Source organism: Tursiops truncatus, chromosome 17, assembly GCF_011762595.2.
Source record: "Tursiops truncatus isolate mTurTru1 chromosome 17, mTurTru1.mat.Y, whole genome shotgun sequence".
In the NCBI taxonomy this organism is placed as follows: domain Eukaryota; kingdom Metazoa; phylum Chordata; class Mammalia; order Artiodactyla; family Delphinidae; genus Tursiops; species Tursiops truncatus.
In genome coordinates this window covers 73,792,184-73,813,386 of record NC_047050.1, presented here as the reverse complement: position 1 = coordinate 73,813,386, position 21,203 = coordinate 73,792,184, and the positions used below count along the sequence as shown (strand labels likewise).

General features: G+C 45.2%; 1 protein-coding gene and 1 pseudogene across 1 annotated transcript in view; both read left to right on the top strand.

The window, feature by feature from the left end:
• FAM135B (family with sequence similarity 135 member B) overlaps window positions 1-21,203 on the top strand; it is a 161,948-nt gene that overhangs the window by 45,318 nt on the left and 95,427 nt on the right. The window lies entirely within an intron of this gene.
• On the top strand, window positions 18,055-18,152 carry LOC117308781 (U6 spliceosomal RNA; annotated as a pseudogene).

Sequence of the window (21,203 nt, the reverse complement as noted above, 5' to 3'; positions counted from 1 at the left end):
TTATTTAGAAAAAAGCAAAGTATCCCAAATAGGCAGGCTAACTTCTTCCTGATCTGGCCAAGTGGTCACAGAGAATCTAAGAATGGCCCATGCTGTGTGGAATTTGGAGTAACGACACGGAAGGTGTCCAGGAAGTGGCGGGGAGATGTTCAGGACCCCCTCAAACCACAGCAGAGTTTCTCCCAATGTGGTGCAAGGACCTCCCCTCCCAGGACACCCTAGGGACTAGCAAGCAGCCAGTTTCTTGATCCCTCCTCCCATGCCTCCTAAGTCAGACTCTAAGAGCGAGACGAGATATACCTGGATAAAATACCAAAGAGGAGATTCACATGGGGACGCACAAGAGCAGAACCTTGGAATTCTGTAATTGCAGCTAATAAGCTGGTGTTAACGATGGATAATTGGATGATTTGGTCTTCTCCCCTCAGTGACTTACAGTTACAGGAAGAGATTCTGAAGTCTTAACACCGTCATGTAAAAGACAGGTCCCTGAGGACGGTCCTATGTGGCAGAGGGTCTTTATTCCTGATCTGCTGACAGGTGCGTTTTTATCCAGTGCCTCTGGAAAACAGTGCAGTCGTGAAATGAAAAGAAATATTTTCCTCTGAGCTGGCCGAAGCTGATTGCTGGGTATTTACCCTGTCTTGGGCATAAGCTCTTTTTTCACTGTGAGGAATGATAAAGTCTATCTTGTCCAGTATTCCCACATGGAAAATGAGGGAGTCTGCGTCCCCATTTACATGTGGATTTTTTTTTAATTCAAGGGAGCACACAGAGGAAGAGGCAGGTGTATCAGAACCTCTGGTTCTGGGGAGGTTCTGGGAGGGAGGAGGAACATATTTCAGGGTAAAAGTCCTGCTAACGGAGATTCTGTACTCCCCACACTGGGCGCCAGAGCCATTTCAAAACCGCTATCAGGTCTCGCTCTTGCCTTTTTATAGAGTGTCTTCGATTCATGGTGCTATTTACGCGCGCCCAGTAAAAAATGAGGAAAATATTACTTGAGGCTTCACTCAGAGCAAAATTCCCCGACAGCTGCCCAGTGATTTGAACACGAGCCATTTTAAAGCAGAGTAGGGTTGTCCTGGAGAGTGGGGTTACTGGAGCAGGCTTTCTCACAGATTGGCTTTCCATGCATCTATCAAATAACCCTTTCTTTCTAAGGACAGCCCAAGATAAGAGGATGGATTTATGTGAAAACTGCTCATGCTGGAAAATTAACAGAAAATTCCTATCTTACCTTTACATATCCGTAGCGTATTTGGACAGTTACAGAAACAGGATTTCCCACTTTGTCTTGGTAGCTAATTCTGAAGATCCCAAGGAGAGGCTATGAGGAACACATACTCTCTGAAGAGCATGGCTTTTACTCAGAATGTTCTTGAAAGAAAAGCATGAGAGTTTTGTTTCTTTTTATTCCATTAATTTTTTTTTTTGTAATAATACATCCACTTTAAGTAGACAGTGATTTTTTTTTTTTTTTTTTGCGGTACGCGGGCCTCTCACTGTTGTGGCCTCTCCCGTTGCGGAGCACAGGCTCCGGACGCGCAGGCTCAGCGGCCATGGCTCACGGGCCCAGCCGCTCCGCGGCATGTGGGATCTTCCCGGACCGGGGCACGAACCCATGTCCCCTGCATCGGCAGGCGGACTCTCAACCACTGCGCCACCAGGGAAGCCCAAGACAGTGATTTTTTTAAAGACTTTACTTGGCATGACCCAGCACGCACATATTCTCAGGGAAACCTTAGGTAATATAGATGCACAGAGCCATCCAGCCTGAGAATTTTTTTAAAAAATTTATTTTACTGCAGTATAGTTGATTTACACTGTTGTTAATTCCTGCTGTTCTGCAAAGTGATTCAGTTATACATATATATACATTCTTTTTCAGATTCTTTTCCATTATGGTTTATGCCGGGATATTGACTATAGTTCCCTGTGCTGTGCAGTAGGACCTTGTTGTTTATCCATCCTGTATATAATAGTTTGCATCTGCTAATCCCACACTCCAAGTCCATCCCTTCCCCACCTCACCTCCCCCTTGGCAACCACTAGTCTGTTCTCCATGTCTGTGAATCTATTTCGTAGATAAGTTCACTCGTGTCGTATTTTAGATTCCACATATAAGCGATATCATATGGTATTTGTCTTTCTCTGTCTGACTTACTTCACTTAGCATGATCGTCTCTAGGTCCATCCATGTTGCTGCACATCAGCCTGAGAGGTTTTCAGTCCATATCCAATGCAATGATCGTTCTCCATCACTCTCAGGACTCAACTCATTTTAGTTCACCACTGCCAAAGGCTGACCTGCATCACCTTCACACAAAAGCCAGGGTAGTACCTTTTACAGATAATTTGGATTATGTTGGACCGCTACTGAAAGTCTTCTAATGATGATGGTGATGACACAGAATGCTTAATATACACCAGGCACCGTTCTATATTCTTTGCATATATTAAATTTTCTCACTTCTCACAACTCCATAGGGTAGGTGCTATTATTATCCCCACTTTACAGATAAAGGTGCTGATGTGCACATCTGGGAAGAGGCTGGGGTAAGGTCCCATTCAGGCGGTCTGGCTCTTAACTACTGCATCATATTGCTTCATGGAGACCTTCGAACAAAGTACAGAGTCCTTAGCAGGTCCTGATTGGCCCCTGTATGGTCTGATCCTTGACTTTCCCCTTAAACTCATCTTCTCCCTTCTTCCCCGTCACTCTTACTCTTCCTTGAATCACCAAGCTCATTCCCAGCTCAGAGCTTCTGAACTTAGGGGGTCCTTCCACTGTGAAGTTGGTCGTTCCTCTGCAATCTTCACCTAGCTTGCTTTCTCAGTGAATCCAGGTCAGGTCTCTGCTCACATGTCACCTCCTCAGAGAGGCTTCTTGCCCAGTTATTTAAAAAAAATAAATTTCTTGTTATAACTCAATTTCTGATTCTGCTTTATTTTTCTTCGCACCACTTCAGCTAGTTTTATTCCATATGGATTTATTGTCTGTCTCCTCTAAAATTTGATAATAACGCTACTTTCAGTAAACCGTCACTGTTTTCTATGTGCCACGAAATAGAATATTTCAAATATGTTACGTATTTATGTGTTTGGATTTACTTTATCATCACACCTTCCCTAAGTGATAAGTTACAGGAATAGGTCCCATTGTACAGAAGAGGAAATTCAGGCATGCAGAGCTCATGGACTGGCTCAAGGCCTCCCAGGTAGTGAGTCTCGGAGTGAGGATTCAAGCCCAGTGAGTCGGGCTCCAGGGTCTGGCAGGTCCGTACTCCCCCCGCAGTGCTAAGGACAGGACCTGTGCTGAGCACCAGCTGGAGGAATAAATCAGCAGTGTTGACACATGGCCCTGCTCCCCACCGGGTCCTGCAAGCTGGGCCAGAATTACTCCTTGAGCCCCTCCACCAGCACCCCCTCCACACTGCGTCAGATTTCAAGTCCTATCAGTCGGGACTTTCTCCTCCTTCTCGGGTCTTCCGGGTCCTCTCCAAGCCCACTGCCGTCACTCTGCTCAGGCTCAGTCTTCTCTCCTGGGCTCGGCCTCCTCCCCAGCCTCACTCGCTTCACACTGCAGCCCTCATCCCTCCCGTGGACACCGTAGTAGCAAAATCAGACCTTCAGGGGCTGCCCCGCCGGTGTCCCGTGGATGTGCTTTTAGGATACTGCACGTCATCCCAATTTTACTATTTAAATATTTTCAACCTTTTTTAGAAGAGGCAGTGAACCACATGTTCATGCCATTGTTTCAATGAGTGTTTACACATGGAAGACCCATCGAACAGCACAAAAACGGCATCTACCGTCTATCTGGGTTCAACCCCTGGTTCCACGTCTTTGAAACTGAAACAAGTGCCCAGTGCCTCCGTTTCCTCCACACAGGAAACTCAGGGCTGCTTCCAGGGAAGATTTAAGCTGAGGTTCATTCATGCAGAGTCACCAGCAATGACCCAGAGATTCATGTCAGCTCTGGGGATACGTTTACACGTGGAGGTTCTGTGGGTTTTGAAGAGAAGGCAGCCAAGGATGGCTGGGGCCCCATGAACACCTGGGCTGAGCAGATGAACAGAAGCTCCTGAAGGTGCCTGAGGAGGGAAGCCAGAGAACTGAGAGAAGAAACAAGGATGGGACTGTATTTGAAAGAGGGAGTCTCAGTCCACAGTACCAAATGTTTAGAGAGAGTATTTTTTTTTTCTTAATTGAAGTATAGTTGATTTACAATGTTATGTTCATTTCTGCTGTACAGCATGGTGATTCAGTATATATATACGTATACACATACATATTCTTTTTCATATTCTTTTCCATTGTGGTTTATCACAGGATTCTGAATATAGTTCCCTGTACCATACAGTAGGACCTTGTTGTTTATCCATTCTGTATATACTAGTTTGCATTTGCTAACCGCAGACTCCCACTCCATCCCTCCCCCACCCCCTCCTCCCCCTTGACAACCACAAGTCTGTCCTCTATGTCTGTGAGTCTGTTTCTGTTGAGTAGGTAAGTTCATCTGTGTCACATTTTAGATTCCACATATAAGTGGTATCATATGGTGTTTGCCTTTCGCTTTCTAACCTCGCTTAGTATGATAATTAGAGACAGGTTTTTTGATACAGAGTAGGAAGCATCCAGTAGCTGGACATTTCTAAGCTTTATCTTCAAGGTCTTTGAAATAAAACCTTTCAAGTTTTCCCCTGACACACGCCCTGGCTCAGCCTGGGCTATTTCCCGTTTCCCTCAGGAAGTAGTTGCCTTTGCCTGTTCTGTGATACCTACCAGACGTGCTTAGCCCACCCCCTCTGTTTTTCCTTGCTTATGTCCTACTATATTACCAGATCATCACATTCCTTTTCCTATTTACACAAGCTTTTTATCTTCCACGTAAGAGTGACCTTGCTTCTCAGAATCTTCCCATATTTTATCTGAATGTTCTTTGTAATTCTTACTGCTTGTTACCGTGGATTCATGTTGCATGTGCACCAGCGTTCCCACTAGTGTGCAGGCACCCAGAGGTAGGACACTTTATGCGTCTCCCTTTGTCTGTCCTCCCCTCTGCTTCCTTGCTCCTACTTCTCCTTTAGGACTTTTCTTTTTTTTTTTTTTTAACATCTTTATTGGGGTATAATTGCTTTACAATGGTGTGTTAGTTTCTACTTTATAACAAAGTGAATCAGTTATACATATACATATGTTCCCATATCTCTTCCCTCTTGCGTCTCCCTCCCTCCCACCCTCCCTATCCCACCCCTCCAGGCTGTCACAAAGCACCAAGCCAATATCCCTGTGCCATGCGGCTGCTTCCCACTAGCTATCTACCTTACGTTTGTTAGTGTGTATATGTCCATGACTCTCTCTCGCCCTGTCACAGCTCACCCTTCCCCCTCCCCATATCCTCAAGTCCGTTCTCCAGTAGGTCTGTGTCTTTATTCCTGTCTTACCCCTAGCTTCTTCATGACATTTTTTTCTCTTCTTAAATTCCATATATATGTGTTAGCATACGGTATTTGTCTTTTTCTTTCTGACTTACTTCACTCTGTATGACAGACTCTAGGTCTATCCACCTCATTACAAATAGCTCAATTTCGTTTCTTTTTATGGCTGAGTAATATTCCATTGTATATATGTGCCACATCTTCTTTATCCATTCATCCGATGATGGGCACTTAGGTTGCTTCCAAGGACTTTTCTTGAAGTCCGTTTCCCCCAGGAAGCCTCCCCTGAACTGGCTGAGTGCTGGTGCCTTTGCTTTGTGGCAGTCATCATGGTGTGCATGTATTCCTGTGAAAACCACTTGACTCCTCTCTTGGTCCCTGCAGCCTAGAACTCAGTGAAGGTGGGGATCGTGCTGTTAGGACTCCTTTCTATTCTCAGCGTGTGGCCCAGTACCCAATGCCGGGTATCCATCAGGGACAGCACTCATGTGCTATAGATAAGGAGACATTGCCTCTATAAAATTGTAGCCCTGAAGGTTCAGTGTCAAAGCCAGCGTGGGAACCTGCATGCCAGGTTCCTAGACCAGTGCCCTTCCTACTAGACTATACTTTTCTTACCTTGGAGCACAGTCTGAGAAACCCATCCCCTGGGAGCCTTTACTGTTTTTGGGTGTCAGTCTTACTTGGGCTTGTGCATTTGAGGAGTCTGGGCAAAGGGCTTCTAACCAAAGGGATGAACCAGCCGTCCTGGGATTTTAGAGTTGCATCAGGAGTTGTGAGGAACTATTGTGATCTAAATCTTTCTGGTTAGTTCACTTTCATTGAGAAAAGACTCCAAAGATCATTGCCTTGAAGGCATTGAAATAGGAACCAGAGAAAATAGACTTAAGTGCAAAATACATCAGAGTTTTAGGGCCAAAAGGAACTTTAAAGATTAAGTGACACAGAGCACCGAGCTGATCTCCCTGTGCTGTGTGGCTGCTTCCCACTAGCTAGCTATTTAGTGTATATATGTCTATGCCACTCTCTCACTTCATCTCAGCTTACCCTTCCCACTCCCTGTGTCCTCAAGTCCATTCTCTACGTCTGCATCTTTATTCCTGTCTTGCCTCTAGGTTCTTCATAACCATTTTTTTTTTTTTAGATTCCATATATACGTGTTAGCATAACAGTATTTGTTTTTCTCTTTCCGACTTACTTCACTCTAGAGGGGTGGGATAGGGAGGGTGGGAGGGAGATGCAAGAGGGAGGGGATATGGGGATATATGTGTACATATAGCTGATTCACTTTGTTATACAGCAGAAACTAACGCAACATTGTAAAGCAATTATACTCCAATAAAGATGTTAAAAAAAAAAAAGAATGTACCACTAGGCAACATGCAAAAAATAAATTAAAAAAAAAAAAAAGAAAGATTAAGTGGAAACCTTACAGACCCAGAGTCATTAAATGAATTGACCGAGGTCACTAGTCAATGGAAAAGCTGCTATTTTAATTCAAGAACTTGAAATCTAATGAACATTTTCACGATAAATGATTGTTTTTGCTCCATTATGAAAAAGGCCCTCCATTTGCAGTTTGAAGAGTCAGAAATTCATTTAAAATTCCTGAGTTTTAATTTCCCCTGGGGAAGAAGAGGCCTGTTTTTTGTTGTTCAACCAAATGGCTCAAACAGCATGAAGCTTCTAGCATGGTAAGTGGGAGTCTTGAAGCAGTTGACTTTTTGGATTCTATACTCCCTTTTTCTATCGACAGTGACCTAAGTTTCCTTGGGAAGTGTCCCTCTTCCATCTTCTCAGCGGTGTGGCCTATTGATGCCCAGCTCTAGGCCTGGCTTTGATGGGCTCAAGCAATCAATATATGCCTGGGTCCTGGACAAGGACCTCCAAGGAGGGACCTGTCTTCTCTTTCTAGCCTCCTGGTTATTGGGGTGCTAGGATGACAATTCTGAGACTGATGTGCCCGTGGTCCCATTGTATGAAGAGCCTTGGGATGTCCACTGAACAGTCAAAGGGATGTGGAGAAAGAGAAAGCAGAGAGGCATTCAGGGTTTTGAGTTTCATCCCTTGGCCAAGGAATCAAGCCATACTTGAAGCTAGCGCTACTACTGGATTGAGAAGTTTTCTTTCTTGTTGAAGACAGTTTGAACTTTCTGGCCCTTGGAACAGCTGTCTCATGAATACAGATGTTTAATAAGAATTTCCTTAATTCCTCTTAATTTAAAGTAAATGTCTTTGAAGACTAGAGTAGACAGTCTGATGTCTCATTCTTACTTTAAGAATCACTGATTTCATTCCGTAAGGACCTGCCAGACACAGGTTTCTCCACCAATAAGATTATGACCCCCCCCAGGTTGGGGAATTTGATGTAAGTCTTGGTCGCGTCCATATTCCCCTGCAGCACTTGGCACAAGTGGGCACCCAGTAACAGTGCATTTAATGGATGAATGAACAAACTTAATTTGTTTCCCACAGGGTTCACGGGAGCTAATGGTAGAAGAGAGAATAATAAAGGAATCAACATTAATTGGCCATCTCATTAATTTGCTGCATAAGTAACACCATTCTGTCATTTTAACAATTTCAGTATTTTATGAATTGGATCACATAAGTGATCTATGACTAAATTCTCCTTGAGCACGTTACAAATCGGGCTACAAATATTTTTGCCCACTATCCAAATGCGAGACCCCACCCATCCCCAAAGAAACCACGGCTAACTTGCGTGTCTACGTTCTCTGCATTTCATTTCATGTTCTACTCACCAAGAGATAATGGGTAGATTTTGTTTTTTTCTTGCTTTGACAAAGTCTGTTCACATATGCAGATGGAGACCGAGGTGTGCTGTGGTCATCTCACACCTGCGCCTGAGAGTTGATTGTGTGCATCTCTTCTCAGGTTTGGTGACTTCATGTGGGTAGCTTGAAACTGGCCATGGAGGGGGTGGAGGACTGTTTGCACCAGGAAATCAGCAAATCAGTTCCGTTTGGAAGACAGTTTTTAGACTTGTGCTGGCACGCCACTGTTCGGGGGGCATTTGTACACAATGACAACTCAGACAACATCGCTGTGCACGCCTCCTTGTGCGAATGTGTGAGGACCTGCGCTAGACGACAGAAAGCCCTGTTGCTGAAGCATCCATCGGGCGTGCAGACTTAAATGAAAGAAAAGTGCCAGAAGGCGTTTCAAAGTTCCAGTTCAAACTTCCACCAGCAGCTCATGAGGATATTTCCCTGCACAAATCTAGTATCTTGTTTTGTCTGCCTTTCCCTAATCACTTTCCTTTCATGTGTTTATGAGCTATTCTTATTTTCCCTTTTATGAGTTTCCCATTTACAACCTTTGCTGCTGTTTTTGGATAATTTGCTCCTTATTGATGTCATTTTGTCTCCTACCTCCTGCCAAACACAGCTTCGCTCACGATGCCTTGATGTATCGTGTAGAAAATATCTTCTCCTAGTCTGTAGCTTGTCCTTTATCTTTGTTTTAGACAAAGTCATGCTAACCTTTGGAGTCTGATGTTTCAACGCTTTTGCTTCTCAGCTGAAGTTGAGCTTTCCTGTCAGTCCTACAAATGGGGATATATTCTTCCCAACAATCTATGGTTATAGTCAACAGTATTCCCAGTTATAGCTGGGGAAACTGAGGCTTAGGGAGGAACATGGTGGGGTTGGGATTTGTATCTGGGTCTGTTTGGCTTCACCATCATTTTCATGTGAGCTGGTGTTCCATGCTGCTAATGGGGTGTAACCTCAGGGGTCCCGTATCAGCAACTCCACACGCCTCCCTGCTGGCTCAGCCTGCCCTGGATCTCCATCTTGTGATTGGATGTCTTTCACTCACGTAGACTTCCCCTGCCGGGATCTTCTTGTCACTCACGTGGTTCCCCTGAGCTGGCCTTAAAACGGCACCAGGTCAGCTCTCCCTACAGATCTCGTGTCCGGTCCATAAATAACGTCTCCTTTGCCTCAACGAATTCTGAGTGTCTAAGCTTATCCCAATGCATTAACCTCTCTCCTGCTGCATGGAGTGGCCTTAACTTTCTGAGGAGTCAAACATGCACTGGTCCTCCGGTCCCCGAACTGGAGGGATCTGTATTAAGCTGTTTGGGTAGGCCCTCCGTGCTTGGAAGAGAGGAGGCGACACCTCTTTTCTCTCCTCCATTGCAGGTGGTGTAAATAGAGACTGACTTCATAGCAACGGCTTTCTCCAAACATCTGTATGTTTGTTCTCTCTAAACTTCTTTCTTCCCTCTCTACCTGATGCCATGTCACTCCTCTAATCTAACTGAGGAATTTAGAGTCGTGGTTCTCATCCACTCCCTTTGTGAGCCTTGCTTTTGAGTCTAGCCCTTCACATTGGTTTGTAGGGTCTGTTGTGGCCACTGTCAAACTTCAGTTTTCATAGCCCATAAGATGCCTCTTCTCACCTTTAGGTCATGCGCTTCCCGCACCCCAAATTGAGTGTGCCATATCCCTTCCGTTTCTCTTTCTGTAGCATGTGTGACGCTATAACTGAATGATTGCTCGAGCATTTCTTTCCCCCCCTTACCACAGTGTAAGTCCTAGGAGGACAGAAACTTGCTTACTGCCATGACTCACACCCCTGCTATCGCAGCTTTGTCACTCAGTGCTGAGGTGCGGAGTCCATGGACTGATGGATGGATGAAAGAATGAGTAGGTGGATGACAAGAATTTCACATCACTTCCAGACCTCACTGAAAGATGCTTTCCCTTTCATCTAAATTCTGTTTGAAAGCTTCAGCTGAGCACACGCTCTCCAGTATTGATTGCCTTGGTTTAGAGCAGTTTGGGTCAATATTGTGAAAGTTTAAAGCGCGATAAAAGTCATGACTCCTGAAAATGAACGTTCTTGTTTATCTTCATTGAAGTCAGTGCACTTTGCCTCAGCCTTCTGAAATATGTACCCGTGGATGACCCATATTTTCATGGACCGGTAGCAGTGGCACTAATACGTTTCTATTGATATTGCAACTGATACGCCAGGCACTGTGCTAGGTATTTTGTAAATACTATTGTATCAATTCTCCTAGCAGTCCTTGGAGGAAAGTATCTCAGTTTCCATCTTCAAAGGAGGAAACCATCTGAGAGAGTTTATAAGTCAGTGGAGTCAAGGAGTTGGGTGTTTTTGAATCATTGCCACAGTTACAGTGCTAGTTTTGTTTCAAGTGGATAACTCGTTTGATGATTTTTTGTAATGATCAAATGAGAAGGAAACGATTTTTTTAAAGATATTAAAAAGTCAGTAGGTTAGAGTCTTTATCCATTTTTTCAAACCTAAAAATATATTTTAAAATTTCACATTCAACAAATATCTATCAAGCAGATAGTTCTGTTTGAGCAAAAGGAGCCTGTCTTTCACAGAAGACTTGGTCTAACGTAGGAGATTATTCAAACAGTCAAGGTCATTTTTACACCAACTAATATCAGAGTACTCAGAGAGATGCCTTGTGTTCTGAGGGCTTGTAATCATGGGTTTGACAAGGTTTAGGGCGATGAGAGAACATTCTCTGGGGAAAGAGATGGGTGAGCAGAAGTTGGCGTGATCCACAGGGAAGGGAAGGGCCACTCCAGGCAGAAGGAGCGGCATGGGCAAAGGTGATGCAGTGACAAAAGGGGGACGACAGGCCACTGTGGCTGCGGAAGAGTGAACAAGGGAGCCTGGAACGAGATGAGGATAAACAGGGGCAAATTGGCTTTGAGGACTGTATTAGGGCAAAAAAGTGTCTCCTGTATCCTAAAAGGAATGGAAAGATACTGAAAGATTTTGAGCAGGGTAGCAACTTGATTCTATTTGTGTACTGAAACTGTGCTTCCTTGGAAATATTTTAGAGAGACAGACCAGAAGCAAGTTGAGCAGAACGAAGGCCATTGAGCCGTCCAGGTGAGAAGCCATGTGAGCACGGGCAGGTTGGTTGGTGGTTGAGATGGAGACATGAGGGATCACACTCAGAAGGCGGAGGGAGACGGAGACTCTCAGATTTCTGGTTTACACGACAAGGTGGCTCATAGAGCCATTTAGTCAGATAAGGAATGTTGGAAGAGAAACCAGCATCTTAGCTTTTTTTTCCCCGTCTAGTGGTGGTTTGAAACATGCTAAGTGTGTGCTGCCTTTGAAAATCCAAACAGAAGATCTCAAGTAGGCGACTGGACTTCAAGGTCTTGAACGTAGAGGAGAAGTCTGGGTTAGACGCATGGATTCATTGACTGGCTATGTACTGCATTCCGTTTTATGTACAAGACTTGGAGAATGCATAAAACAGACCAATTTAGTGCTCTCATAGGGCTTACATTCTGGTTGGAAGAGAATACAGTCAGTATGACTCCAGCAGTAACTTAAGTAAAACAAACCGCTGTAAGGGAGGTGGGGAGTGACACTGAGGGCAGCAGGGAGGTGACTTTGATAAGGACGCAGACGAAAGCTACCCTAGAGTCAAGAGGAAACTAGTGGAACTTGATTTCACAGAGGCCACGGGAAGGGGATAGTTCAAGGAGGAAGCATTGACCGACATTGCAGAAAGTTTCTGAGAATTCAGGTACAACGTGCATTAAAACTTTCCTGGACATCTTAGTGACAGCTAGCGCATTCATCACCTTGATAGGAGCTCTTTGGGTGGTGATAAGCGTCCAGAAACTAGATTTGGGGGGCACTGAAGTGTGAGTAAAATGATGAAGAAATGGAGACAGCCAGTAGAGGCATTCTTTGGGTAAGCGTCACTGCTCGGGCAAGGAGGGAGAGAGAGAGAGTGATAGCCAGGAGGGCTGAGAGTTTTGGCTTTTGTATGTATTTTAGTTCTAAGGAGAGAAAATTGACTTCACTTAAAAGCCATTGGATATATATGGAATCTAAAAAAAAAAAGGTTCTGAAGAACCTAGGGGCAGGACAGGAATAAAGATGCAGATGTAGAGAATGGACTTGAGGACATGGGGAGCGGGGAGGGGAAGCAGAAGTGGAAGCTGGGATGAAGTGAGGGAGTGGCATGGACATCTATACACTACCAAATGTAAAATAGATAGCTAGTGGGAAGTAGCCGTATAGCACAGGGAGATCAGCTCGGTGCTTTGTGACCACCTAGAGGGGTGGGATAGGGAGGGTGGGAGGGAGACGCAAGAGGGAGGGGATATGGGGATATGTGTATATGTATAGCTGATTCACTTTGTTATAAAGCAGAAACTAACACACCATTGTAAAGCAATTATACTCCAATAAATATGTTAAAAAAAAAGCCGTTGGGAAGGATCTAGTTTAGGAGAAGTTAACTACGTAAAATAAAGAAGGGAAAATCATTACAGTCATTAAAAGTTTACTTTTTCTCAGCCCCAGTCATATGGCTGCTGAGATGAACTACATGACTGAACCCCAGGAAACTCAAACAGACATTAAATAATGAGGAGGGGCTTCCCTGGTGGCGCAGTGGTTGAGAGTCCGCCTGCTGATGCAGGAGACGCGGGTTTGTGCACTGGTCCGGGAAGGTCCCACATGCCGTGGAGCGGCTGGGCCCGTGAGCCATGGCTGCTGAGCCTGTGCGTCCGGAGCCTGTGCTCAGCAACGGGAGAGGCCACAGCAGTGAGAGGCCCGCGTACCACAAAAAAAAAAAAAAAAAAAATGAGGAGATGAGGTGTGATCACGAGGCATGTGATACCGTGGCAGCCCAGCATGCAGTGGGGGAGGCCGACTCTGCCGGGATGTCGGAAAGGAGAGCTGCCCCCATCTCCTGCCCCCAGCTCATGCCAGGTGGGTGATGGCGGCTGTGGTGCACATCAGCAGTTTTGCACGATCACCTCTGCGCCAAAGTGGAGGCGTGCAGAAGAATTAGCCTGAGAGCAGAGGCCATCTGGTAATTGAATCTAAATCTGCAATAATTGATTCTGAGGACACAGGCCCAGGTGTGCATTGATCTTGGAGGCCACTGGCCAAGCCTTGGTTGACACCCAGGCAGGTGCTGCTGCAACTTTCAGATGCTGTTTATAGAATTTGCTCCGACACAAAGGCATTGAAACAGCCTTGCAAACAGTCCTTCCGTGCCCCAGTGAGCACCAAGGGAGGCTGTTGAGGGGCAGGAGGAAGAGCCCTGGACTTGGAGGCTGGATTCTGGGTTCCACTGCTTGTTCTGCCCTTAGGCTGGAGTCTCCATCTTCTTGAGCCTCCCAGTTCCTATCTGTGAAATGGGTTTACAGAACTATGTGATTTCCTTTTAGCTAGTAGTCCCCACATGGATGTGTGGATTCTCAGACTTAGAATAGTGGCTCAGATGAAAAAGGACAATTTGTCTTCCTCAGTGAGGACTCAGTCTACCTTTGGAGATAACCAGGCTAATGCTCTACCTATTACTTTGCCAGAGTCTCATTGAGCACCTGGTTTATTCAAAGCACTCACCTAGGTCACAGGAAAGACACTCCAATGACCATCCTATTGTCTGTGCTTTCAAGTAGCTTGTAGAACGATGGGGGAGGGGGTGGGCATGTGGGTGAGGATAAGGTGATTCCGAGCTGAATAAAGTAGAAGGTGGAATACACACAACAAAGGTGTGAACATGGATAAAGCGCACTGTTAATAAAAATAATGACACCAATCACTGTCTTATCTAACTTTCACGATAACGCTTTAGAAGAAGAGGTTTTTATGGTTAGTTTACACATGAAGGACATTAGGCTCAAAAAGCATAAGTAATTTGCAAGTGGAAAAATCAAAAACACTAATTTGAAAAGATGCACGCACCCTAATGTTCATAGCAACACTATTTACAATAGCCAAGATATGGCAACAACCCAAGTGTCCATGGACAGACGAATGGATGAAGAAAATGTGAGATACATATATATATATATATATATATATATATATATATATATATATATAAAATGGAATATTATTCTGCCATAAAAAATGAAATTCTGCCATTTGCAGCAATGTCCATGAACCTAGAAAATATTATGCTTAGTGAAATTAGAGGCAAATACTGTACTATATCACTTATATGTGGACTCTAAAAAAAATAATACAAACAAATGTATACAGCAAAACAGAAACAGATTCACAGGTATAGAAAATAAACTGGTAGTTACCAGAGGGGAGAGGGAAGGGGAAGGGGCAAGATAGGGGTATGGGATTAACAAGCTATTTTATATAAATAGATAAGTAACAAAACTGTGCTGTATAAAACAAAGGAATTATACCCATTATCTTGTAATAACCTATAATGGAGTATACACTATCTACTATACGTCAATCATTTTTTTTAAGAAGACTAAATGGAAAAATGTAGAAACAAATTACAAGTGAATGGAGAGTCTGAACTTGAATGCAGAGCTGATTCAGAGCCTGGGCTACCTGTAACTACAATGAATGGGAAAATCTCCATGAAGGGGTGACATTTGCAAGGAGACACAGGTTTTTGAGATGAGGATGAGGCTATCAATTCATTAAAAAAAATATTAATTGTGTTCTTTGACGCCAGGCTCCTTGCTAGAAGCTAAGAATGCAGTGGTGAGTGATGTGTTCTGCAGGCTCAGAGGAGAGTCATACAGAACTGCAATTGCACACGACAGGTGCTCTAAGTCAGCTGCTGCAGACTGCTCTGGGGTCAGAAGAGGGAGCAATGATCTGCCTGGGCCATTGAGAGGGTGTCTGAAGAAGGGGCAAAACAAGCAGGGTCTATGATGAATGAGAAGAAGAAAGCTTAGTGGGAAAAAGGTCATAGGAAAAAGAATATTCAAAGAATATTCATAGATTACTGACTTTGAGCAAGCACTATGCTAGGACCTCTGAATATTATCAATAACATAATTTGTATTAGTTTTATTAGCTTTTATTTCTGATCAGAAATGAACTTGTATTTGACATGGTAGAAGTCACTATTGGCCAGTAACTCCCTCCCCCCCAAATAATTAAGAAAGTAATTAGAACATTGAAAAGTAGTGTTCATTTTAGCGAACCATAGACATTGCTTCCTGTGATCTAGTTTGGTACTCATGACAATACCATAATTAGAGATTATAGCTGCATTTTACAGAAAGCAAAGTGATGAAAGGAACATCACGTCCTTGTAATAGGGAAAAATCGAGACACTAACCCAGACCTCTTAGCAGTGTCCCTCCCCCCCCAGTCCCTGTGGTCTAGAAAGTTCTCTGACATTCCTCACGCCATCTTGCCGTATCTCTGTAATTGACCAAACACCCATTGATCACCTGTGATGGGTTATAAGTGCACGATTCAAAAGGTGAAACTGTTGGGGGAAATCATGACATTTATTCATGGGAAAAGAATGATAACGGCCTTCTTCAAGAACAGCGACTGTCTCCTGTCCCCAGATCCATCGCGGACTCTGGAATTCTCAATATTTTTGATGAATGGGGTGTACGTGTGTTGAGGGGGTACAGTCAGAAATGGAGCATCTTCCGAATGCTGAGTGAACGTGTGGGATCCACATTCCCTCTAGGCTGCGACTGTCAGAGAAAGCTGCTGAAGGGGAGAGTGAAGTTGGCCAGGAGGATGGGGAGGGAGCAGATCCTAGCTCAATTCCTCAGGGTCCTACTCCCTGCAGTGTCAGCACCACGTGAGTGGGTGGTTGCCAGACACTCCAGCTGTGCTGAGACTGGTCCAGTTGTAGGCTGGAGCTAAGAAGTTCAGATCAAGGAGTAGCTCAGTTGGGTCAGGGCATGGGGTAGACACCCTTGTGTCCTGCATTTGCTGTGTGGGAAGTTGAAGGTCAGTTACTAGGTTCAGCCACTGCCAGGTCTGAGTCAGGATGACCCATCAGAGTCCAGGGCTCTAAGGCATGCAGACCAGCTCTGAGAGCCTGGGGGTATCTAGCGATGGAGACGGTTTGTGTTGGAGAGAGGAGAGCTGCCCTGGGGTAGTTGCCAGGTCCACGCACAGATGCACAGCAGAAGGACGAGATGCTGATGCAGGGAAGGGGGAAGTAGCGGCTGCAAGGCCACCCATGTCCTGGAGGACAGGCGCTCAGGTTCCTCTGGGCTGACACTGAGTTTAGAGGGAGAAGGAGTGAGATGAAAGCATGGGACTTCTGAGGGGCAAAAAAAATAACCCCTCTAGCTGCAGGGACAGATCTCAGCAGAGAGGCTGGGCTGCCCTGCACGTGCTTTGGAGAAACCATGTTCATTTGAACGAGGGGCGATGTTCAGCCCATGCATCTGGTAGGGGCAGTTGTCAGGGTAGCCACTGCCCTCAGATGCCACTGGCCAGTTAGCCTGGTCCCTTGCCCAAACCCTCGCATTCCCTGTAGTCCATAAATAAAGGATTTGTGCCCGGCACAGCAGATGGCCTCCAGGACACTGCCCGTCACTGTGCCCGGCACGCATTCTGATTGGTGGGTACCTGTGCTAACCATTTGGGGTATGTGTCCTAACAGACAGGGGTGTAATAGAGGAAGGTGAGGCATTGGAGGAGAGTCCAGGTGAGAATGGCCTTGACTGGGGGGAGCTCCACTCATTCACGGCTTGGGGAGGGGACAGTGGTGGGTTCAGCTCTTGGAGAGAGTTGGGGCCTGGGGAGCAGCTCTCTCTCTGGACTGGTCAGTCTTGGCCATAGCCATGGGACTGATCTACTGGAGGGGACTTCCGTCTCCGTGGAAGAGAAAGACAGAGTGACCACCTGTTCTTACCTACTCTCGGCACTCCCTGATATTTTCCTAGCAAGTCACAACTGCCCCCTACATTCTGTGGTCTGCCATTAAGGCCAAGGTCACCTTGGGCTGGAGAAGGGCTCTGTGCTCCTTGGAACATGCCAGACCCACGACTGGGCGGGGATGCTGCAGCTCTTACAAAGATTTGATTAGCTGCAATTGTGCTATACTTAGTTCTCCTTGGGAAGCACATGGCCGAGGCAGATGGCTCGGGAAAGTCTGAATCACATAAACAGGGCTCTTTGCCTCCCATTTGCTGGGTCTGATGACTTTTGAACAGAATGGGTTTCAGAATTAGAAGGTGGAGCCTTGGTTATACCCCTCTCAGAAAACCCCAGGCTGTATATTTCAGGCATACTTAGCACTGGCTGTGTGTAAGGGAACAGGATAGGTGTGGATTCTGGGTCATCTTGAGGACATAGCAGCAAACAGAGCCCTGAGCGGCAGGCTGCCTGAGCCCAGATTCAGTTCACTTCCACAAATGTTTATTAGACATTGTTGCCAGATTCTCAGTGATCGGACCCTTTGGAGCCTTGGTCAGTCATGCATTTGATAAATATTTGCCTGACCTAGACTTCAGGAAAAGACCTGGCTCTGTGCTAAACCGTCACCTGGACTACAGCTTCCAAACTGGTCATTTAGGGCCAGTTCAACCATAGTAGGTAATGTAGATTTTATTCTAAATGCAGTGGGGGGAGGGCGGTGATGAAGTCTGCTTGATATTTTATATGAATAGACTAAAGAGTAGTCATAGTAGAAGGAGAAATAAAGTTTTCCGTATTCTCTATTGAGAGATTATGAAGTGACCCAGAAGGGATTCATCAGAACCGCATTTTGAATGTTAAACCACAGGATTTATGGATTGGGTGAGAGGGTAAGGGAGAAAGAGCAATCAGAGATGACCAGGAAGTATTTTACTCTGTGTGGTTGAGAGACTGGGGGAGGGTGCTCGCTTCCGCAGCACATATGCTAAAATTGGAGTGACATTAGCATGGCCCTTGTGCCAGGATGACACGCAAATTCGGGAAGCGTTCCATGTTTTTTATTCACTTTGTTATAAAGCAGAAACTACGTTGTAAAGCAGAAACTAACACACCATTGTAGAGCAATTATACCCCAATAAGGATGTTTAAAAAAAAATTTATAATACCTAAAAGCAACAGGAGACTGAACAACAAAATTAGCCAAAAAAGAAAGAGTGCTGTAAGAATGATAATGTAAAAAAAAAATGATATAAAAATGAGGACCATTTTTTCTTCCATTATTTACCAATAATCAAATAACAAGAAGTACTTGATTAAAAAAAAAAAAGAGATTGGGGGAGGGACACAACCGAAGGTTCTGTATTGGGTATGTAAGTTTATGGTGTGGATTTGACATCCAAGGAGTAATGTCGAGTGGGCGAGGGATCAGGTCCACTCAGGACAAAGGTGCAGCTGGAGTCAGGCATTTGAGGGTTCTCAGCTTGTGAGCGGCGTATAAAGCCTTGGAAACAGCAAGACGTAGATGGAGGTCTCCAACACAGAGGTGGGAAGAGCAGGAGGAGCCATCCCAGGGGGAGCAGGGAGGAGAGGGAAACCATGAACATAGCTACTTGCCATCAGCAGGCAGGTGGGGAGCGGGAAGGGGAAGCTGGGACGAAGTGAGAGAGTGGCATGGACATATATACACTACCAAACGTAAAATAGATGGCTAGTGGGAAGCAGCCACATAGCACAGGAAGATCAGCTCGGTGCTTTGTGACCACCTAGAGGGGTGGGATAGGGAGGGTGGGAGGGAGGGAGACGCAAGAGGGAAGAGATATGAGGATGTATGTATATGTATAGCTGATTCACTTTGTTATAGAGCAGAAACTAACACACCACTGTAAAGCAATTATACTCCAATAAAGATGTTAAAAAAAATAAAATTAAGATATACAGTGTAAAAAAGAAAAACAAACAAAAACAAACAAAAAAATAAGGAATCTTCTTCTTGCCACCCTGGTGAGTCAAATCATTATTGCCATTTTCGTCTGTGAACGAACTAAGGCTGGGAGAGTTAACATCTCACTGAAAGACTCCCAGCTATAAACAGGGAGATTCCTGAAACACTGTCTTTCCAGGCAGTGCCCACTGCCCTGTGCCAAGCCTGCTGCCTTCCCAGGATCAAGAAACAATTGAGGATTCCCTTTCCACTTCCCTCGAGAGTTCTGCTAGCAGCTGCTAGAATTCCACCATGGATAACGTTTCATCGTCACATCAGCTGCACGCTTCTCTCCATCCAGCAGTATATTCACTGCCATTTCTCCGAGACCACCATTGCTCCGAGACCACCTGTTAAATGTTAGACTCTGTGCCCGGTACACTCCTAGGTCATCTCATTCAACCCTCCCAACCCTTGAACTCCCATCCCCAGGTCACAGGGGCGGAAACCCAGGTTCAGACCAGGTAAGTTCCTTGTTCACAGGTGCGCGGTGTACAAATGGCAGAGCCCTGAGGAAATCCATGTCTTTGAACTCCAATCCATTTCTTGTCGTTACAAAAGCGTGAGGGGCAAGGCCATGGACTGGACTCTATAATTAGAATACAAATGGAAATACCTGAGACTGCACAGGGGTTAGGACCGACCGGAAGGAAGCCCAGCAGGGGAAGTCTTGGGCGACTGGAGTGTGTTAGAGGCGGCCCTCTGGCCTTTTACTTTTGAAATTACATAGCAGTGCACATTATTGGCTAATAAAGTGTTATCAAGTGCTAGCCTGACTGGGCTCATTCTAATAGGTAGGTGAAAAGGGTTTATAATTAAGTAATTAAGGCCACTCAGTGTTGATGGGAGGATGCTCACGGCTAAATTACATCAGCAGCCCTTGTTCATTTTCAGGAATTTAAAGGGTACTTTTTTCTTTCCTGTGTTCTTTGGTTTAGTTGCCCTCCTTCTGCAAGCATGATTTTCTGCCAGGCCACGGTCTCCGCTTTGTAACTCGAGTTTTCTTGCAGACCAAGATAGGAGTCAGACGTCCTGGGAACTGGAGCTTCCCCCCAACATAGGGAACCTTCCAAAAATCATCCCTTTGTATCCCTGCCTTCATTCATAACTAATTAATTGATTGATTCAGTGCGTATTTGAGTGAGTATAATACACAAGGCCTGCTGTTCCGTCATGCTAGGACTTCAGTTCTTTTTCTGTGAAACAGAAGTGATGGAGTATCGTGAGTGCGGTGAGGAGAGAAAGAAGTTGGGAAGTATTGCGCTAAACACTGCAGGCTAGCCCTTCTTGTTGCTGTACCGTCACCAGTGACTGGTATTATGTCTAACATTGTCTACGGGGTCGTTTAGTTAAATAATAAATGAGTAAACAAACTCAGAGATGAAAGAATGAAAAGAAGCACATGGTTTGGAGTCACCATCTACCGTTGATACATTTGCTGCTGAGGATGTAACTTAACCCAATGATCCTGCGTTCCCTCATGAGGGAAATGAAGACTGTCATACCCAAGGTCAAGTGAGATGAGGAACATAAAGTGCCTGGAACTCAGACGAACCAGTCGCGGGCTAACTTTTGTAGAGCAACGTGAAATGAGCCAGACGGTTTCGAGTCTGTTGTATCTTTACAGAGAAGTGACTTTTTCTTTTTCTTTTTTTTTTTTTTTTGCGGTACGCGGGCCTCTCACCGCTGTGGCCTCTCCCGTTGCGGAGCACAGGCTCCGGACGCGCAGGCTCAGCGGCCATGGCTCACGGGCCCAGCCGCTCCGCGGCATCCTCCCGGACCAGGGCACAAACCCATGTCCCCTGCAATCGGCAGGCGGACTCTCAACCACTGCGCCACCAGGGAAGCGCAGAAGTGACTTTTTCAAACCATAGAGTTATAAGTAACAACATCTGTGCCCAAACCCAGTTTGTTGTACAGAATTTGCTCCCTCCATTAAAACTGCTAAAGTAGCCTATATAAGATGTTTTAAATAATGCAGTGTATCTGGAAAGCTGAGAAATTCGTTCAGACAAGGAGAAGTCTGTGGAGGTGAACAATTAAGGGACTTCTCATCCCTACTCCATGGATAGATGTTCCAGACAGGAACACCCCGCAAGGAACCCTATGATTGTTTTCATTTTGTTTTG